The sequence below is a fragment of the Canis lupus genome, chromosome 20 (genome assembly GCF_003254725.2).
Source record: "Canis lupus dingo isolate Sandy chromosome 20, ASM325472v2, whole genome shotgun sequence".
Taxonomy (NCBI): Eukaryota; Metazoa; Chordata; class Mammalia; order Carnivora; family Canidae; genus Canis; species Canis lupus.
The window spans coordinates 37111081-37133148 of NC_064262.1; the positions used below are offsets into that span (position 1 = coordinate 37111081).

Sequence of the window (22068 nt, forward strand, 5' to 3'; positions counted from 1 at the left end):
TGTTTTCTCAAGAGTAAACTTAAGGTTATGAATCTTTGGCGGGAATATCACAAAAATGGTGTCGTGTCTCATTGTATCTTGTTTGTAATTAGTATTTTGTGAGTAGATACTTTGAAATTATCCCCTTCCTCATCAAGTTTTCAGTTTATTAGTTTACTATAGATCTATGTCAATATAGACTCATTTTTTTCTATTTTATTCTATGAGTTATAATTTTGTTATTCTCATTGATTATATTGATGTGTGAATTATCCCAGATTTGGCCAGTGGAGCCCTGTCAAAGCTCACTTTTTTGTTCTTTTGACACACCTCCATTTTCTTGCTTTTTGGCACAAGCCTTCTAGGCCAGGGTTTTTTACCTCTACACTATAGATGTTCATGTGCATGGTTATTTATCTCTCTCCAATTTGTTCTGCAAGAAAATAGAACATTTCAATAGAACATTGAAAAAGTAACTACCAGATGTTAACCTTTTTTGTATCCTTAATAATATATCACTTGGAATGAATTTCTGATAACCACAGTGGAGGTGGCAGGGAACCTGCCATTCCCTTTTGTGCATTTCTTCTTTTTCCCTGAGGTAGGAAAAGAAATCTAGGTAGCTCCAAAAAAAAAAAAAAAAGTGTTATTGTGAAGGCCTTTTCATTGTCAGAAAACAAAGCAAAACAAAATAAAAAATATTTTTGGTTGAAAAAGTATTTTCATATCATTCAAACAAGAGTGGAAGAAGCAATGTGCTCTTCATTTGCTGGCTCATCTGTCACATATGTAATGAATATCTCCCAGATACAGGAAGTATTACAGGGCTCATTGCAAGGCAGCAGGGATACTGGGGCAAACAAAAATCAACATGGTCCCTGCAGTACTCTCACAGAGCTTACTATCCAGTGGACAAATAGTCATGAAAGGAGATGCCCTGAGTTGTGGTTCTTATATGTAGAATGACAGATGTTCTACTTTACAAATTATTCTTAAGCAAAAGTCCTTTGTGAACTGTAGATGTGTTCTATAAATGAAGGATTTCTTTCCTGTTACTTCCTCTTTTAGTATTTCCAGTCTTTTTAGAATTACTAAAGAAGCATCCCCTGAACTAGCTTCCAGGCTCCTCTTCTCCATCCTGAACATCACTGCCCATCTCTCTATATGTACACTACATTTATTTTCAGATCACTTAGCCCTGTTCACAGACCTTCAGTGTGCCCATATTTCCTTCAGGTTGAAGTTCAAACCCTTGATAAATGATATCTTTAGGCTACCCCCAACCTAATGTCCCAGTCTTGTCTCATGACTTGTCTTGAAGCCCTCAACCCAAACCAAAATGGCCTACTCCTGTGTCTGAGACACACATTGCACTTTCCCATTCCTATGCCTTTGCTCTTATCCTTTGCCTGGAACTGTCTTCATCTTCCCTGTTTTGCAAAATAACATCTTCATTCTGAAACCTGCTTTTTTTTTTAATTTTTATTTATTTATGATAGTCACACTCAGAGAGAGAGAGAGAGAGAGAGAGAGAGAGAGAGAGAGGCAGAGACACAGGCAGAGGGAGAAGCAGGCTCCATGCACCGGGAGCCCGATGTGGGATTCGATCCCGGGTCTCCAGGATCGCGCCCTGGGCCAAAGGCAGGCGCTAAACCGCTGCGCCACCCAGGGATCCCTGAAACCTGCTTTTAAACCCAGGCCTCCCTGTACTTTTACTCCCATCGTGGCTGCAGTCTCCAGAGTATTTAATAGTCATCATTTGCCCTCTTATGTCGCTTTGAGGTTTTTTTTTTTTAAGTTTTATTTATTTATTCATCAGAGAGAGAGAGAGAGAGAGGCAGAGACACAGGCTGAGGGAGGAACAGGCTCAATGCCGGGAGCCTGATGTGGGACTCGATCCCGGGTCTCCAGGATCACACCCTGGGCTGAAGGTGGTGCTAAACCCCTGAGCCACCAGGGCTGCCCTCTGTGAGGTTTTCTTAACTGACATTCAGGCCCTCAGAGCGTGGTACCATATTCAGTAAGTTTTTTCTGGTTGATAAGAAAAGTGACCTGACTACATTCAACCCTACTCCCAAGGATTTAGGAAAAACAAAACAAAACAAAAATCTGAATATGCGCTGAAAGAAAATAAGTTACTTCTCTGTACCAGTATTGTATTTTGTTAAGTCACAGTGCATCTGATTTAACTGTCTCTTGCCTCAGCAAAAGGTAAGCACTTTTGTGATTTTGAGGATCTTGTTATCAAGGAGACTTCAGACTGAAACAGTTGCATCCCCTTTTGTCCTTCCCTTTGACCCATTTTGGTACCAGGGATGGGCTGCTTCAGCTTAGCAGGTGCATGTATTGGCTGTGTCAATATGAATGTTCAAGGTGGTACAAATGAATGATCATGCTACTGAAAGCTTGAGGGACTTAAGATCCAATATTTAGGGGCGCCTGGGTGGCTCAGTGGTTGAGCATTTGCCTTTGGCTCAGGTCATGATCTTGGGGTCCTGGGATTGAGTCTCGCATTGGGCTCCCCGAGGGGTGCCTGCTTCTTCCTCCTCTGCCTATGTCTCTGCCCCTTTCTCTGAATAAATAAAATCTTTTTAAAAAGTCCATTTGTTTCTTTTTTGTACATGAGTGATAAGGAAGCTTGTCTCAAAATTTCAGGATTCTGCCACTTGATTATCTATTATAATTAAAAATGAAAATCAAGATAAAACCACCTAAGTCATTAAAAGCAATTCACTAAAAAGAGAAGAAAGAAATGCCCCTGAGTGCTGTGAATGAAAAATGAATGTATCATGCTATGAGAGCATAAAACAGGAGGAACCACAACTTTGTTTCATTACCTGACTGTGATCTAGCAGTTGGTGATAGCGCTCCTTTTTCAGTTAGAATCCCGTATGATAACTTCAAGAGATGGATTTACAGTGATAGACCAGTTTTTTTTTTCTCTTATTTTTCTAGCTTCAACGGTCATTATTGAAAGAATAGATGTGTCAATAAAAGAATTGTCAGGAATTGGAAATATTCAGGTAACAGTGATGATCTTTTAATCAGTGCATACTTGTTAAATATCATTGATTTTTCTGGAAAGATCTTTACAATACCAACTGTGTTTTGGATGTAGTACAATGTAATTTTGGATATTTGTCATGAGAATCAGCTCTCTTGCTCAGAATGGATAAATTCTCCAATTGAGTAGCCCTGTGAATATCGTTGATGTGACTAACCATGCACTCTATTATGTCTTTAAGACAATTAATGGTCTGCCACTGCCTCTTTGTTATAATCTTTGAGAAGGCTGATTTATCACTATAGTTTTATTTCATGGTTTACTTCTTATTATGACAATGTTCAAACATATGCAGAAACAAAATCTCATTACTTGTTTTCTACAATTATCAACATGTGGCTGGCTTATTTTGTCTGTACTTTCCTCTCTGGCAGGTATATACAATTTTGTTTCCCTCACTGCATCATTTTATAGCAAATCTTGAGTATTATGTCCTTCATAAATAATTTAGTATTTAAAGTTATGATTTTTTAACCATAATACCTTTATGGCATGTAAAAATCAGTTAATTTTTAAAATATTATTAAATATCCCATAGGTATTACCAGTATTTTAAGTTCTTTAATATGTGAAGATTACAGTTTGATTTATGGTATTGGCTGTTCTGCAGAACCTGTAGAGGTTTTTTTTGTTTGTTTGTTTTTTGTTTTTGAAACTATGATATAAAAAGAATAGTTCTGTTTCTGGAATGAAAATGTAATACCATATTTTTGTAAAACATTTTGAGCCAAGACCCCAAAAAACTAAACACACATACACACAAAAACAGCCAACCATTGGAAATCTATATATAAATATCAATCCTGATCAAATTACACTGGAATGATTTTATTTTCCTGTTGTTTGTATACTTAATACCAGATTTCTTGGGGAAGAGAGGAGGCTCCTTTGAAAATTGCTGCTCCAAGTTTAGCAACCTGGTGCTGACTAGGTGAAGAGTTTGTGGGCTCTTGAGCCCAGTGGCTATCAGATTCTCAGTGGCTCAGTGGCCTTATTAGGGCCCTCATGACAGGTATCCAGGTTTTGCTCCAATTATTGAGTGTGGGCAGTTTCAGCAGGTGCTTAAATGAGCACTTACTCTATGCAAATAAAGTACTGAATGTGGAGTTAATTTGAAATAGTAATTCTCTTGCTTTTGCTGTAATTCAGAAATAGCACAATACGTAGTGAAAGTAATATTTGAACTTTTCAAAGAATAAACTGGGCAGTGACACAGAAAACAAAGTTTAAAACAGGTAGTACTCTTCTGTTCTACGCTCCTTTCCTTCCTTTGCTAGAGCAGTAGTGTGGTTCCTGTATTAGAAATGAGGAGCTACGCACTGGCAAGAGCACAGGGAGTATGAGTTGCCATCCACATTCTGTTGAATTCAGGATGTTGAAAGTGAGTTTTTTTCCACTCAGGATCACCTGAGGATTTAAGAAAAATTGAGGTTTCTGGAACCTTGATTATATGCACCTGTTTAGGTGGTATGGAACCCCTTTCCCTCTGTTGATGTTATTGAGGTTTAGTAAGTTGATACAATCATGCAACTATTTCCACAATTTAGTTTTAGAATACTTCCATCACCTCCCACCCTCAATTACCAAAAATAACCAGCCTCTGCCCTAGCCTCAGGCAACCACTGATGGCTTTTTTTTTTTAAGATTTTATTTTATTTTATTTTTTATTTTTTATTTTTTTTAAGATTTTATTTTTTTATATAATCTCTACATTCAATTTGGAGCTTGAACTCAAAACCCCGAGATCAAGAGTTGCATGCTCTACCGACTGAGCCGGCACTCCTGCTGGCTTTTTTCTCTACAGTTTTGCCTTTCTACAAATTTCATGTAAATAGAATCATTCAGTATGTAATCTTTTCCACCTGGCATATTTCATTTTGTATGATGTTTTTGAAATTTATCCCTGTTATAGCATGTATCAGTTCATTTTTATTGCTGAGAATTATTCTGTTGTGTAGATAACACCATATTTTGTTTATCCATTCACTAATTGATGGACATTTGGGTTGTTTCTTTTCATAGTGGTGAACACTTGTGTAAACATCTTTGTATGGATATGTTTTCATCCCTCTTTGGTAGATACCCAAGAGTGGAATTACTGGGTTGTATGATAACTGTATTTAAACATACAGCTCTTAAGAAGTTCTTAAGGAACTGCCAAACTGTTTTCAGAGTGGCTGTACCATCTTCCATTTGCACCAGCATTGTGTGAGAACTGTAGTCTCTTTACATCCTTGTGAACACTTGCTGTTGCTAGTGTTTGACTTCACCTATTTTTGTTAGTATGTAATGATATATCCTTGAGGTTTTAATTTGCTTCCTTATCTTTTCATGTGCTTATTTGCCATTCATACATTCTCTTTGTGGAAGTATCTATTTATAGCTTTTGCCTGTTTAAAAAAATTAGATTGTTTACTGAGTTGTAAGAGTTTTTTCTTTATTTTATTTATTTGGAGAGAACGAGGGAGAGATCGCCCAGGGTGGGGCAGGGGTGGGGGGGGGAGAAGGGTTGAGGGAGACAGAAGGGAAGCCTACTCTGCATTGAGCAGGGAGTGCATCATGACCTTGAGATCATGACCTGAGCCTAAACCAAGAGTTGGAGGCTTACCTGACTGAGCCATCCTGGCACCCCTGTAGAGTTTTTATATACAGATCCTTTATCTGATAAATGTTTTGCAGGTTTTTCCCCCCTAGTTTGTGACTTATCTTTTCTTTTTCTAAATAGAATCTTTTAAGAGCAGAAAGGCTTTAAACTTTGAATAAATCTCAGTTTGTTGATTTTTTAATTATTGTTTGTGCCTTTTTGGGGTCATATCTAAAAAAATCTTTGCCAATCCCAGGCCAAGAAAATTTTCTCTTTTTTTCTAGATGTTTTATCATTTTAGCTTTTTTTTTTTTTTTTTTTGTAATTTTAGCTTTCACATTTAGGTTTATGCTTCATTTTGAGTTTTTATGTATGGTGTGAAGTAAAAGTTGAGGTCACCATAGTGATGTTTATCTTGTTCCTCTGACTTCTCTATTGGATAGAAGTTCCATCCAGTTCTGGTTTGATTCCCTCCTCCCCTCCCCTCCCCCTCCCCAAGACTTTTTCATAGTTGATGTTATATTCTTCCATCAGGGAACACATAATGTTTTGGGTTGTCTTTTTTTTTTTTTTTTTAAGATTTTATTTATTTGCAGAGAGAGAGCATAAACAGGGAGAGGGACAGAGGAAGAGGGAGAAGCAGACTCCCCGCTGAGCACAGAGCCAGATGCAAGGCTCAATCCCAAGACTCTAGGACCCTGAGACCATGACCTGGGTTACGAAGTCAGACACTTAACTGATTGAGCCACCTTGGTGCCCCTCAGATTGTCTTTTGTTTTGTGATTGATGTAAGCTGTTATTGATGGTCAACAGATCCATTAATTTTATTAGAGATCCTGTCATTCCCTCATAATTTATTTTTAGCTGGATTACTTTTGTTAAAAGAAACATCTCTTTCTCTTCTATTTTGTTATCCAGTGCTATAGTTGTGTATGATCTCTTTAGTTGCAAATGCAGTGACTCTGTTAACAAGTTGTTTGTGGTAGGTATTTTTTCTAATGCACCATTTCCCAGTTGAATTGGCAGACAAACAGTTTCAACTAATTAGCAAATTGAGGGTTTTTTCCTTCTCTCTGCCTTAATGTCTTATGAACAAACCCTTCTGTTGGAAACTCTGCTTAAGAGTGTTCTTGGCTTCTTTGTAGGCAGAGACTGTATGTATGGTGAATTATTGCTTTATAAGAGCAAATTACAATCTCGACTCTATTTTTTTCCAGCATAGTATTTTGTAATGAGCACAGAATAATTGCTTACTTCATTTTTTACAGCTTTGATTTATGATGCTGCTTTCTCTTATACTGCTTTATTGTTATGAAATGGTTTTCTGTTCTTTCCTTGATCTTAACTATAAATAAGAAAAGTTACAAAGTTGATGTAAATTTGATTGTGCTTTTACTATTATTACTTTTTTCACTTTTTGTATCTTAGTCGTTTACTTCATTTTCACAATTCTTCCCAAGTGGGATGATATTTTTCTTTGTTTGGCTGTCATTGTATCTGTTTTAAACACTAAACTAATGTCACAGTAACTTGGTAACATGTCATAAAAGTAGATATACCTCAGTAAAAGGAGTTCTATGTAGTAGATGCTAAGAATGGTCAGAGCTAAATGAATGGAGGGCGAGGGTGGAGGTTTGTGTACTAATTGATCAGCCTAGAATTAGCCCTTGGAGGTTAGACATTTAGTGCCAGCACATAAAGATCATGTGTTTTGTAGGTAACTGCTGTGAATGTAGCAGCTATTTAAATAGTGTAGCAGAATAGCTAATCTGTGTCACATATGTAATAGGTCAGATTTTAAAGTAATTTCTTTTAAAATGGACTTTTATGTATTATGTATCAGATATAACAGCTGTGCCACAAATACAAAGTACTGCTAAAGCTGAGAGCCTGGCTGGTTTAGTCAACAGAGCATGCGACTCTTGATCTCAGAGTTCTGAGCCCAGGTTGGGTATAGAGATTACTTAAAAAAAAAAAAAAAAAAATACTGCCAAAGATACCTATGACTAACCATGTCTACTTAGCATATGGATTAAAGTGCAAAAGCTACAGGTTCTTAGTAGTTTTTAGTTGGAGTTTATAAATGTTAAGTCTTTTGTTTAGAAAAGAATTTTTCGTCTCTTATTTTATGTGATATTTTGTACATTATATTTTTCTAAACTTGTAAAACATGGCATCAGATTTTCAGAGTTGAGATGCTTTTCAATGATTATTTTAGTTTTTTGGCATTCCTTTAAATTAAAGGATGATTATGAAAAGTATTGAAAGTTGAGACTCCAATTCTATCTGAAGAGATGACAGAACTATCTCCACTAATTTCATTCTGCAGACCATAGATTGCCTGCTTACTGCAGCCAGGCAGGGCGCCAAGTCCTAGAGACTGAGGCAGGGCTGGGCCTGGAGGCTCGGTGGGTTGGAGTGCTCCTCTGGAAGGTGCTGCAAGGTGCTGTGGTCATTTTCAAGGAGAATTGAATTCTGCTTGGGAATGTGTGTTTAGTTACCTTTCCCTTTATGTTGTAGGGTATGTGGATCTACCTGTCATTTTTCTTAGTTTATCCTGAAAGGTACTCTGCTTTTGCAAAATGATTAGTTTTTTTTTTTTTTCTTGAAAGGCAGCCTCAGACTTGAGAATCTGATCATTTAAAAATCACAAACCAAGCTGCAACCAACTTAGATCACCTGAGAATTGACTCCTTTTCCTTCTGTGGCCTTTGTCATTTTCATCCAGCTATCCACTTCTACAGTTATAACCTCATTTGCTTACTGAGATCCTGGTAAGAGAGCCAGCTTCTTCCCAGACTCTGGGAATAATCTTTAACCCGAAGGAGATACAGACATGAATTGCTTAAGTGTGGCAATAACTCACTAGTGCAGCCTTAAGGTCAGTCCTAGTGTTGAGTCTTTTTGACCTTGGTAATAAGGTTTCCAATAACTGGATCCTTGCTGTTTCCCCCAATTATGTAATGATTAAGTTGGTGCCTTGAACTCCTGAATACCTGTGGCTAGATTTCATCCTTGAAACTTAATTTCCCCAGGATTTGTTCTGAGTTTCTACGTAGGCCACCATCTTGTTTGCTTGTAACTGTTTATTATTACTCTGCATTCTGCATTATCTTGACCTGCGTAGATTTTCCTTTCTCACAGAAACAAATCTCTCAGCTTTAGAGTTAGGTTCTCATTCCTTTTTCTCTTCTTTCCAAACATTATTGAATGTCTATTTGGAACTGAGACTACAGAGAGAAAATAACCAAGTCCCTGACTTTAAGAGTAATTATGGGTATCAACATCAAAATTCCTTTTTCCTACCAGTTTTATTGAGATACATTTGGCATATAACATTGTATTAGTCCAAGGTGTGCAACTGAGTGATTTATGTATGTTTATATTGCAAAATGATGATCACAATAAGTTTAATTAACATCTGTCACCTCACATATGTACACATTTTTGTTTCTTATGATAACTTTTAAGATCTACTCTCAGCAGCTTTCAGATATACAATATAGCATTTTTAAAAAAGATTTATTGATTTATTCATGAAAGACGCAGAGAGAGAGGCAGAGACATAGGCAGAGGGAGAAGCAGGCTTCCTGCAGGGAGCCCAATGTGGGGCTCAATCCCGGATCCTGAGATCATGCCCTGAGCTGAAGGCAGATGCTGAACCACTGAGCCACCCAGGCGTCCCTCAATACAGCATTGTTAACTGCAGTTACCATGCTGTACATTACATCCCCAGGACTTATTTATCCTATAACTAGGAGTTTGTACCTTTTAACCACCTTTATCCATTTGGCTACCTCCCCATCTCTCGCAACCACTAATCCGAATCTATGAATTTGATTTTTTTTAGATTCCACATGTAAGTGAGATCATACAACATTTGTCTTTTTCTTATTTCCATTAGCACAGCGCTCTCAAGGCCCATCCATGTTGTTGCAAATGGCAGGATTTCCTTACTTTCTGAGGCTATTTGAAGAATATATATATTTTTTTCAGATCAACACACTTTATTTTATTAAGCACCAATGGCCAGTCAGGCTCTGCAGCAGGAACACAGAGATGGACGAGACACAGTTCCTGCCCTCGAGTGGCTTACAGTGTAGGAGAGATCAACCAGCTTTTGGCTGATTACAGTTCTGTGGGTTAAACTAAAACACGGAGGGAGTAGTCCCCAGGGCACCTGACCCAGTCTGGGGCTTCGGGTGGTGCTTAAGCTGGGAGTTACCCAGCTGTAGAAAAACTAAAGGTATTCTAGGTGAGGGAACAGCACACCGAAGGCACAGAGGGAGAAACAGCCTGGTGCATGTGGACTACTGAGTTCAGGGCGCAGAGGACACAGAGTGGGAGGCAACTGGTGGCAGGTGGTGAGTGGGTGTGGGGAACGCTAGAGAAATGCTACGGTTGGGGGCAGTGGGTCAGCCCACAGGAGGCCCTGCCACAGCAGTACTTACAACGGGGGCCTCACTGCATCCTGCAGAGGGCTTCAACCTGGGGGAGAATGCTGTCCCAAGGTGGTAGCCCTTGGTCCAAAATGATTTCTCCAGTTCAGGAAGCAGGTGTGGGTCATGATGGGGCATGGGCTTGGAGAGGGTTCAAGTCCAGGGAGCCGCCCAGCTTTGAACAGTACCGTTGGCCACTCTGACGTGTTCCTCACCTACCCCCCCAAGAAGTTTACGACAATTTCCTACCACTGCTTTCATGCCCCATTGTGGATACCATTCTGTGGGTGGCTCCAGAGGGAGGAGCCCTAGGAAAGGTGGGGACGAGTGCCACTGACAGGGCTGTTCCTCTGCCTCAGACAGGATACACTCCAAAGAAGGGTCAGCCCAGTATCATGCTCAGCCCAGAGTTAGAGAGAGAGAGAGAGAGAGAGAGAGAGAGAGTTGACAGGCTTGTGCCTCAGCCTCTAAGATTGAAGCCCGGGGCCTCCTGCATTGGGAGAGGCCAGCTAGGGGGAAGGCAGGAGGTAGCGGGTAAGCAGGTGTAGAGGAGGCTGGCAATGCCCACTAGACCGATCAGGACCCTGAGCCGCAGTGGCAGGTAGTCCAGGGAGCGCTCCAGCGTGGCATGCAGGAACAGGACCTGGCGTTTGGTGGTGCTCCACTCCCCCGAGTTGTCCAGGACGTGGCGTCCCTTGTGGACTTTGTCCTTCAGGGGCAGCTGGGCCTAGATCCGGACCTCCACATCCTTCCAGGTCAGGCTGTTCCGCCGCATCAGCCGCGCCAGCTGGGTGTCTTGGTCACAGTACACCACCACGGTGTGCTTCATGTACTTGAGCACTTCTTGGTCTCAAACAGCAGGGGAATATCCAGAATCACATAGCGGTATCCTCGGAGGAAATACTTGAAGGTCTCCTTCATCATTTCTTTGCGGATCTCAGGTGGGTGATGGTGTTGAGCAGATGCCGCCAGTCAGGCTAGTTAAAGATCAGGTCCCCCAGGACCTTGCGATTGATGTCACCGTTCTCCAGTAAGACCTTGGTGCCAAAGGCCTCCATGATGCACCGGTGGGTGGGGTATCCTGGCTGGACGACATGCCAGGCGATGACATCAACATCAATCACTGCACAGCTCAGCTCCTGGAACACGTGAATCACTGAGCTCTTGCTCGAGGCAATACCCCCTGTGAGGCCCACCAGGAACATCTTCCCAGGAAAGAGGTGGCCAGTGAGAATGCCAAACCAGGAGCCGGGGAATCACTGGAGTAGGGCACACTTGGCTGGATGGGACGGCCCACCCTGGGAATGCCAGCAGGACCTGCCTGGGGCCTCTGACCCAGCCTGCGCTGCCGCCGCTTGCCCCGAGGCTGAAGAATATTCTGTTGTATATGTATATACCGCATTTTCTTGATCCATTGGTCCATTGATGCCTCCATGTCTTGGTTATTGAAATAATGCTGCAGTGAACTTTGCAGTGCAGATATCTTTTGAGGTGGTGGTTTTGTTTCAGATACTTAGAAGTGGAGTTGCTGGATCATATGGTAGTTTTATTTTGATTTTTTGAGAAACCTCCCTACTTTCCATAGTGGCGGCACCAGTTTGCATTCCCACTAACAGTGCATGAGGGTTCCCTTTTCTCCACACCTTTGCCAACACTTGTTTTCTCTTGTCCTTTTGGTAATAGCCATTCTAACACATGTGAGGTAATATCTCACTGTGGTTTTGATTTTCACTTCCCTGAAGATTCATGATGTTGAGTTACCTTTTCATGTATCTGTTGGCTATTGTTTTTCTTTTTTGGAAAGTTGTCCATGTAGTTTTATGATTGGTTGACTTTAAAGGAACACAGTGAAAAAGGTAATCAAGCCTGATTACCATGATCCCAGGATCAAAGTCTAATTAACTGAGCAGCAGACTTAGCTCTGAAATATTTTGCCTGGCCCACATAAGTAGCAGGCTATTTCAAGTGAAATCAAAATCATTTTAAGGCTTTAATTTATTCTTTTGTGTTCTGTTGGTATAATGCAGGCAAACTGAAATGTGTTTCACAGGAAGACTAGGATGGTGAAGGAACTTACGACCTGTCTTTGGAAGAACTGTTACTTCCCTCAGTTGTGTGAAGTTCTTTCTTGTGTGAACAAAGGTGCAGACTCCTTTGAGTGGGAAACACCTATGGGTAGAAGCCTTTGGAACTTGGGGCAGTTTAAGGATAAACTTTGTGGTGAAGCAACTCAGAAGTGGAATAGATTATCCCAGAAGGTATTCATGGGAGCTTTCCATCATTGTATCATTGATGGTGTTTGACATAGAATGGACAGCTTCCTCAAGGATGCATGGGGAAGAATGTGCTAGAGAAGTACCCAGGTTAATGGAGAGGTGTTCCTTGTGGAAATGTTGGGGCATTGAGCATAGTGGATAACCACAAAACTATGAGAGCCATTGGACTAGGTGCCACCTATTAAAGTTTCTTCCAACTTTTAGATCCACCAATCTCCATTATTTAGTGAAACAGATTTTTTTTTTTTTAAGACTTCATCTATTCATGAGAGAGAGACAGAGGCAGAGACACAGGCAGAGGGAGAAGGAGGCTCCATGCAGGGAGCCTGATGTGGGGCTCGATCCTGATACTCTGGGAACAAGCCTTGAGCTGAAGGCAGACGCTCAACCGCTGAGCCACCCAGGCGTCCCTGAAGCAAAGATTAAAAAAAAAAAAAATTCATCCAGGCAGTTGAGTTCATGTACATAAAAGTGCAGTTTAGGGTGTAGTTCCTTTTTTTTTTTTTTTAAGATTTTATTTATTTATTCATAAGAGGCAGAGGGAGAAGTAGGCTCCATGTGGGAAGCCCAATGTGGGACTTGATCCCAGGACTCCAGGATCGCGCCCTGAGCTGAAGGCAAACGCTCAACCGGTGAGCTATCCAGGCATCCCTGGAATGTAGTTCCTGATGGCAATAAGCAAATGTTTGAAAATGGAAGTGATAGTATAAAGTACTTAATTATTTGGGGAGAAATGAGCAAAAGGCAAAATTTTTGTTAAAGTTCATCACTCACCATTTGAGTAAAATAGAAAAATTATTTTCTCCTCATACTTCACCCCAGTCCTCCTTCAGTTTCACCCTCTGAAATTACATAATTGGCTGGGCAGCCCCATGGCAATGATGTCTGGTGTAGGTTTATTCATTTGCTTTACAGGTGTCTGCATTTCCAAGGCCCAAATTCCATGATATTTAGTTCTCACCACAGTATTTGTTAAAGTCAGGAAAACTTCCTTGACCAGACTTTGTCATTAAGGTGGCTCTTGAAGTCTAAGTAACTGGCAGTCTGAATTGGACATTTTTTTTTTTAAGATTTTATCTATTTATTCATGAGAGACACACACAGAGGCAGAGACACAGGCAGAGGGAGAAGCAGGCTGCATGCAGGAAGCCCGATGTGGGACTCCATCCTGAGACTCTGGGATCACACCCTGAGCCAAAGGCAGACGCCCAACTGCTGAGCCACCCAGGCATCCCAAGAATTGGATATTTTATTAAATATTAAATTAAAGATTTGGGTAAGAGTAGGACTCTGCTGTTTGAATGGCTTCCTGATTTTTTTTTTTTCCTTAAAAGATTGCTTTTAGAGGAATTTGAAGTAAGCTCATGACTTTTGGTAGTTAGATTTGACATTAGGCCTCTGAAAGCATTGGGTTTCCTGATCAGCAAGGACTGACTTGGTATCTTGTCTCATCATCATCTGGTTGAGCCCATGCAGGTCCAAATGATGTAGCTGAGCTTGTGCTTATCTGCAAATGATTGTTTGGAGGGATTTAATGTGAGTTTAGAAAAGTAAATTGAGTTCTCTTTTATACTTTATGCTTTAGTAGAGAATAGTACTGCACTTATAATCTCACTTAAAATTGTTAGAAAATATTGAAGAAAAACATTAATGATATAGTGTGTGCTTTGAGTTGTTCTCTTGCTGGTGATGTTTTTCCTGAGTGTGTGTGTTAACCAGCTAGCTCATTTATTTTCTCAACAGTTTATTTTTTTAAAAGATTTATTTATTTATTCATGAGAGCTACAGAGAGAGAGAGGCAGAGACACAGGCAGAGGGAGAAGCAGGCTCCTTGAAGGAGCCCGATGTGGGACTCAATGTGGGACTCGTCCTGGATCCTGGGATCACTCCCTGAGCTGAAGGTAGACACTCAACCACTGAGCCACCCAGGTGCCCCTCAACAGTTTAAATACAACAATTAAAATAACAACCTTCTTCTGCCCTTGCCCCCATCTCACACTTTAGAATATAAATCAGAGCAGTTTTCAGAGATGATGCTGGAAATTTTGCCCCTCTGAAAGAGACATTAGTAACTGTTTACTAGCCTCCAGCTTACCTTGTGGTGTTAATTTGCAAATAAAGTTTTTAATTCTTATCAGTCAGCTTTGATGACTTCAGGCACCTGTTGCAGTTAGAGTTTTATCCAAGACTAAAAGAAGTTTTATATTTTGTAAAAACTATTTTTTCTTATACAATATGAAAATTAGTGTAGCGTAGCATAGCGTTATTAAGAATTGAAAATTATGTAGATATTTTTGTAGTCACTAGAAAGTAGAATTTATAAATGCTAATCTTGGAAAACTGGCAATCTTTGTAATACTCTATTTAAATTAACTTAATAATTTAATGGTAGGAAAAAACATTGTTTTTAGAGGAAGAATAGGAAAGTGGAAGAGGGGGCATTCATTGTTTTTTGTTGTATAAAAGGAGCAGAGATTTAACCAAATATTTCTGTGCGTTTAACATAAGCACTTCTAGTTTTCAGAGAAAGTTTACTTAGATTAATATGTGTGGGTATTGCAATCTGCAAAAGCAAACAACAAGCTGCAACTAAATTCTAATACCAAATAGACAACAAGCTGCCAGGCATCCCACTGAGTTCTAGAATAGCAGGTAGTAGACTGTTCTGCCAGTTGGGCTTTTGGTTTTACATCTTACTTACGAGTTTAATTAGTTTCCTAATTAGCATAACAGGCTCTCTTTTTTTTTTTTCTTTATGCCTATTTAACGTTTTGCACTGGATTATTGTACAGATGTAGCATGTGTCCCAACCTATCTCTGGGAGTAACCAGAGACTTACTCCTTTCCAGGAAGCACTTATTTTAAAAGCTACTGATGAGTTGTTTTCTAAATAATTTATTCTTTTTCTAAATAACTTACCCTTCTTCCTTGTATCATTGTTACTAAATGTTCAGCATGCTTCTTAGGTTTTTGGGCCGTGACATGATGGCTCGAAGTTTCAGTAGACGGTCACCACAGGCAGTTTCCCACGGATGCCTCAGAGGGTAGCAGCATTGCCCAGGAGTTGGGAGGTGTTCCTCAGGGACTGGTTTTTACTTGATGATGCTGTTCAGGTGCTTATAGTGATTTTGAGGGGTAGAGCCTATCCAGGGGTCCTTGACATTTACAACTGATAATCTGCTGCTGTTAGGGCCTTAAAGTCTTTTTTTTTTTTTTTTTAAGATTTTATTTATTTATTCATAGAGACGCAGAGAGAGAGAGAGAGGGGCAGAGACACAGGCAGAGGGAGAAGCAGGCACCATGCAGAGAGCCGACATGGGACTTGATCCAGGATCACGCCCTGGGCTGCAGGCGGCACTAAACCGCTGCGCCACTGGGGCTGCCCAGGGCCTTAAGGTCTTAAAACGTCCTAATGAATTAATTGTACAGCACGTGTGATTATAGTCAAGGAGTCTTCAACGTCTGACATAAAGCTTTAAAAAACGCCTGTGTGCTTACTATAGCAAAATAAAGCAGCAAAACCCCCAAAGCATCCAGCCTTAAGATCACACCTTCGGTTGAAGGCTTTGAGGAGACTGGATGGAAGTTCAAGTTTGGTGACTGATGCACAAAAGGCAGCCTCCCTGGGGTCCGGAGACATTAGTCACTACAGCTTGCCAGCCACCCTTCTCCAGGCCTCTGGGGGAAAGGAAGAAGACTCTTCACTCCCTTGGGGGACAAAGGCTATGTTTATGTGCCTTCCTGCTGATTCTAAAGTTTCTCATGGTGGCTCTTCATCACACTGATTCTTTCTTAGCCTTTTGATTGTTCTCTAAACTCAATGTCCTTCCATTCCATCAAATATTTTTTTAAAAGATTTTATTTATTTATTCATGACAGACACAGAGAGAGAGAGAGACAGAGACACAGGCAGAGGGAGAAGAAGGCTCCATGGAGGGAGCCCGAACTGGAACTTGATCCCAGGTCTCCAGGATCATACCCCGGGCTGAAGGCGGCACTAAACCACTGGGCCACTGGGGCTGCCCCCATCAAATAATTATTTTTTTTCCCCATCAAATAATTATTAAAGGAATAGACTTTAATTAAAGAAAAGTTACTGTATAACTTTGCTAGGAGGGGTTAGAAGGGTATTTGGTAAGAAAAATGAGTGTTTCAAGTACTGAAGGGCTGGGAATCATCCTTGTGGCAGTAAGAATCCTCAGTCTACTAAGAGGTTTATTAAAGCAATAATAACGACTATGCTTTGAGGTCTACTGTACTATAAACTTTTACATGCATTAATTGATTGAATAATCAAAGTTACTTTATGGGATAGGTGCAGTTGTTAACATCTCCATTTTTTAGATGACACTGAGGCATAAATTGGTTCTATAACTTGCCCAAGCTAGCTATGTACCTGGGACTCACACTTAGCAGTCTGGCTTCTGAGGCCACATGCTTCCTTCTTAGGACTAGTTATTTTCGATAAAGTGTTGATCATTCATACGCCTTAATTTTCTCCCCTTAGGAAGGCTCAGTTAGTCCCTGAAATTTTTTTATTTTGTGTGGTGCCCTATTTTATGTACATTATCATTTCATCTTCACAACAAGCCCTCACTCAATCTTTGTATATTCCCTATTTAACAGATAAGGAAGTAGAGCTAGCAAGCAGTGGCCTGGGAAATTTTAGCCAAGTCTCCTTTTTGTGGTTTGTCTGGTCCATTCTATTCTCACTGTTAGCCATTCCCCAACTGTGAGTCTTCTTTTCTGTTTTCAAAGACTTTATTTATTTACTTGAGAGAGAGCGAGAGAGAGAACACAAGAAGGGAGAAGAGGCAGAAGGAGAGGGAGAAGCAGATTCCCTGCTGAGCAGGGAGCCCAATGTGGGACTCGATCCCAGGACCATGGGATCATGACAGCTGAAGGCAGACCCTTAACCGACTGAGCCACCTAGGCGCCCCTCTCAGCTGTGAGTCTTGTTCACTGTTCAGAGAAGCATTTGGTTAACCAGTGAAGACAAAAACAGAGTCTGAGACCTGAATTCCCTTCTGAACACCTCTATTGGTTTTGCTGAGTGACCTTTTTCAAGGCATTTACTGTGCTGAACTTTGTGTAGAGTAATTTTAGTTCTGCTCATTATTCAGCTTCTGTTTTTTCCTTTTCTTCAAGAGAATAGTCTGCTTTTAATAAAATATAATCGGCTTTTATGTTACTTCCAACACTATATGTATCAGAGAATTTGCATATATAATATCACATATGAGGCCACTAGGAGTTTAATGGGGAGAGAACAGCATGGACTGTCAAATTGAGGTGTGTTTGGTCCCATCTGATGGAGGCTTTTCTCTCGTGTGTGTATGTGTACTTTGTATCTCCTCTAACTGACCTGCCCTTCTGATTTCTACTGTAGTTATCAGGAAGTTTGCAGACCCTCCCTCTTCTCTTCCCAGGGGGCTTCCTTTTCCAGGGGCTGCCTATAATGAGATGAGCACCAGTAGCCAGTTTGGGAGGTAGAGACAATTAAGTAACTTTCTAGGCCTGATTTGAACTTCTGGGTCTTTTTGGTTTGAGGTCAGTTTCTTAATCTTGAGCTAAGAACTTCAAAAACGTGTGGAGGCCTTTATTTCAGGTTTCTGTTCATTCTGTCTGTAGCTAGCTCTTACAGTTAAACTATATTAGTATCTCTGGTCTCTCGATGATCTCTTTTAAGTATTAATCTTTCCCACTGCCAGACTCTCTTGTAGGCTAATGTAAATTTGATCAAATGTCTGGGAGTTTTAGGCCACTCTTACCAGATGTCCAAATTACAGTCATGTGACTCATTCTTCTTGGTCATGGTAATTGGAGGGAGAATAGGGGAATAAGGATATCAAAATTCATGAATAATTAAAAATACTCATTGTTTTGTTTCCAGCTCTGACTTCCCTTTTTTACCTTTCACAATAGTTTTTGTGGCCGGGATGGGGGGAGGGAGCAAAAATCAGATTTTGAATTTTGATTTAAATTTTCATTGACTACTTCTCTGTATTTAGTGTACTCTTTAAACATATTCCTTAGAGGTACAGCAAATTTAATACCGAAGGGGTACTTTCTCTTATAGTTAGCATACATATATTTTTTAATGAGACATCAGAAATTCTCCAGTTTGTTTATAATAAGTATGATTGATTGCCAGGGCTTTTCTTTTTTTTTTTTTTTAAGATTTTATTTATTCATGAGAGAGAGAGAGAGAGAGAGAGAGAGGCAAAGACACAGGCAGAGGGAGAAGCAGGCTCCATGCAGGGAGCCCGATGTGGGACTCGATCCCAGGACTCCAGGATCACACCCTGGGCCGAAGGCAGGCGCTAAACCACTGAGCCACCCAAGGATCCCCTTGGCAGTGCTCTTCGCATTAAATATTCTCTGGTATCAAAAAAAGAAGTGTATGTGTGTGTGTGTGTGTGTGTGTGTGTGTGTGTTGTGTATTCAGGCCTTTAGCAAAAACTGCTTGGTCTAGAGATACAAGGTATAAAATTATCTGAATACTAGTTTCAGTTAAACTTACAAGTTTTACAATTTAAAAATAGTTTGTTTTACCATATTTTTGTTCGGTAATTATTTGAAGTTGCAGTTCATTAATTCAGCAGGTATTAATTGAGTTCCAACTATGTTTTAGGAGCAGGGACATTAGTCTACCTTGTTGCCCAGCACAAAGCCTGGCACATAATAGACATTCAGTAATATTGGTTGAATGAAATAGTGCATGTCCTCATGGAGTTTACATGTTGGTTTATACCCACATCTAACACTGGAAGTTTTCTGGCCCCCAAGAGAAGTAGTACATAGTCTGTATACATTTTAATGCAGTGTATTTACTGACCTGAATTCTGGGTGAACATTTCGTGGTATTAACAAGACTCAGGATATTTTGAAACTATCTTGCCTTTCTTATTGGGAATGAGAGTGTTTCTCAGAAGTTTCCAACAGACTTTGTCTTCTCTTGTAGCCAGGACTGAGTCACATAGTTGCACAGAAGGCCCAGAACACAGTTACCTGACTGACTGGGTGTGTGCAGTCTATTATGTGGAACAGAGTTTTGCCATGCAGATCAGATCCGGGATTCAGGACGAGGGGAAGAGAGGGAAGGACAGAACAGGCTAGTAGGAGTGACTGTAGTGAATTTGAGAGTGGAATGTGGACTGGGCTTAGTTAATCTTGTGCAGTGCTGTGAAGAAAGTGGTTTCTAGGTGTGTACAGAGGTAAACTGGAATTTTAACCTATTCAAGGATCAACTTTAATCTTAATACTTGAATCAGTAATGTTATAAATTAAATTCTTTTAAATCCTTTTATCTGGAAACAGATTAATTTGATTATCATTTCATTTAAAGAATAAGGACCTTCTATTTCTTTTTACAAGTATTTAGTAATTCAGAGATTTTTTTAAAAAGATGATTTATTTTAGAGAGAGAACATGAGTGTGGGTGAGGAGGGACAGAGGGAGAGAGAGAATCTCAAGGGAACTCCTTGTTGAGCAAGGAGCCTAATAACATGGGGCTCAATCCTGTGACTCTTGAGATCATGACCTTGAGCCAAAATCAAGAGTCGACACTTAAACTGACGGAGCCACCCAGGCACCCCAAGAGATTTTGTTTTAATTAGGCTTTTATTCTTTCATATGAATTAATCTAGTTTAAGGACCTACTAAAATAACATTTTTTAATTTTTATTTATTTTTTTAAAGATTCTATTTATTTATTCATGAGAGACAGAGAGAGAGAGAGAGAGAGAGAGAGAGAGGCAGAGACACAGGCAGAGGGAGAAGCAGGCTCTGTGCAGGGAGCCTGACGTGGGACTGGATCCCGGGTCTCCAGAATCAGGCCCTGGGCTGAAGACTGCTAAACCGCTGAGCCACCTGGGCTGCCCTAAAATAACATTTTAGAAGAAGTTCATAGATGGTAACAGTTAGATGCCATCTAGACTCCTGGTTACTCACCATTCTATTAGAACAATACAGAACCTTGATGTTGGATAAATAATTAAGAACTAGAGTGTAAATCCTGTAAAGCCATAACTTTCTGTTATAGGAGACATACCTCACAGTCATCCTTAAAGCCTGAGCTCTGAGAAAAGCCTGGAAGCCTAGGGGAGTTCAGGCTTTGGAATTAGACTGGAGTTCAAGTGCCGCCCCTGCTCTTTGCTTACTAAATGAACTGACAGGTTATTTAGTTTCTCTGAACCTCAGTTTCCTCATTTGTAAAATGGAGGAATCATATATGGGATAAGTAGAATGGTTACGTTTAAATAAGATAATTTGAAAATAGTTCACACTTATGTTATACTTAACATATACTGTCAGGCAGTATTTTATTTATTATATAACATGCAAAAAGTGCTAGGTACATACAGAGTAGGTACTCAAATACTCTTTTTTTTTTTTGGTAAATGGTTAACAAGCATCTGTTGAATAGGAATGAAGTTTCTGATCTGTCATTTGATGTGAGGAGGCAGAGAAACAGCTACTAGGAGATCACAGAATAGTTTCAAGGCTTTTCATAACTGCACATGGTCTATTCATGTAATCATTTTATAATATTATTGAAATAGGTGCATTTTTGGCAGTGTTTATATTGGTGAATCAGATGCCTCCTTATTTAATCAGAACAAGACCTATTGACTATTTCTATATGTGCTCATGTACCTGACTCCTATAAATACAGCCCATAATCGTTGAAAAATGTGGTATTTGAACTCTTAAAAGATCTGCCATTTCTCCAGCTTATAAGATAACACAAGGATAAAGAGATGATTTTTAAATGCTGCTGTCATATCTGGGTACAATGAAAGATAATTTCAAAACCATGATTTAGTGACCTTGGTATCTGGTGTAGAGTTAGTGCTTGGTACTCTGGTACTAGTTAGCAATTGCTAAGGAAACAGGGCTGTGAAATGGTCATACTTACTGTGAATTAGGGATTTATAAATTGGTTGGCATGAGATTTCCAACTTCATTATACTATGAATCAGTTCTTAAGAATTATTCATGCTTGACATTTTTGAAGGACATGTAAAGAAGGGTTAGAAAAATTGACCTTAAAGTGCTTTTAATGGGAAGTTTATGGGTTTTGAAATTAGGATTTTAAATAGTAAAACAGCATAAATTACTGAATTATTGTGATGAAATGCCTTCGTGGATGATCAGTAAACCTAGAAAAGAAGGTGAAATGTGAGAACAGAACTGACAAGAAGGTTCCCAATGTGCGAATTCAGGATAGAAGCCATTCCAGCTATTCTAAAGTTTTTATTAGGCTTGAATGAAGTATAGCATATGGAAATAGCTTATAAATTGGGAACACTATTCATATAAAGAATGTAATAATTATACTTTTGTTGATGGAAAAAGTTTTCCTTAAAACTCAAAGAGCAAACCTTTGATAATGAAGAAATTAATCATGGTCAATTTTCTATAGAAACTCCTGCATTTTCTTCTTCAGACCACTACTCCTTCAGACTTTACCCCTCAAGTGGCAGTTTCATCCTTTCTGTTGTTTTGGCCAAAAGCCTGGAGTCAGCCCAGACCCTGCTCTTTTTCTCACATCCCACATCCAGTTTCCCTTCGACCCTTGTCACCCCCTTTTACCACTGGACCTGGCTGCTAGGACGCTTACTGAGATTGTTCTAGGATCTTGTCTATTGGTCTTCCTGCTTCTGCTCTTGCTTACTTAACAGTCTATTCTCAACATAGTTGCTGAGTGATCCTTTGGAAAGA

General features: G+C 39.9%; 1 protein-coding gene and 1 pseudogene across 13 annotated transcripts in view; one reads left to right on the forward strand and one right to left on the reverse strand.

Annotated features, from left to right (window-relative positions):
- SFMBT1 (Scm like with four mbt domains 1) overlaps positions 1 to 22068 on the forward strand; it is a 126117-nt gene that overhangs the window by 37245 nt on the left and 66804 nt on the right. The window contains exon 2 of one of the 13 annotated variants that reach the window (XM_025456159.3): positions 2935 to 3002. The exons of the other annotated variants lie outside the window; for them this stretch is intronic. The gene's annotated coding sequence lies outside the window, so the exon portion shown is untranslated. The remainder of the gene's footprint in view (positions 1 to 2934; positions 3003 to 22068) is intronic. 13 annotated transcript variants of the gene reach the window in all.
- On the reverse strand, positions 6480 to 12219 carry LOC125753115 (dephospho-CoA kinase domain-containing protein-like; annotated as a pseudogene).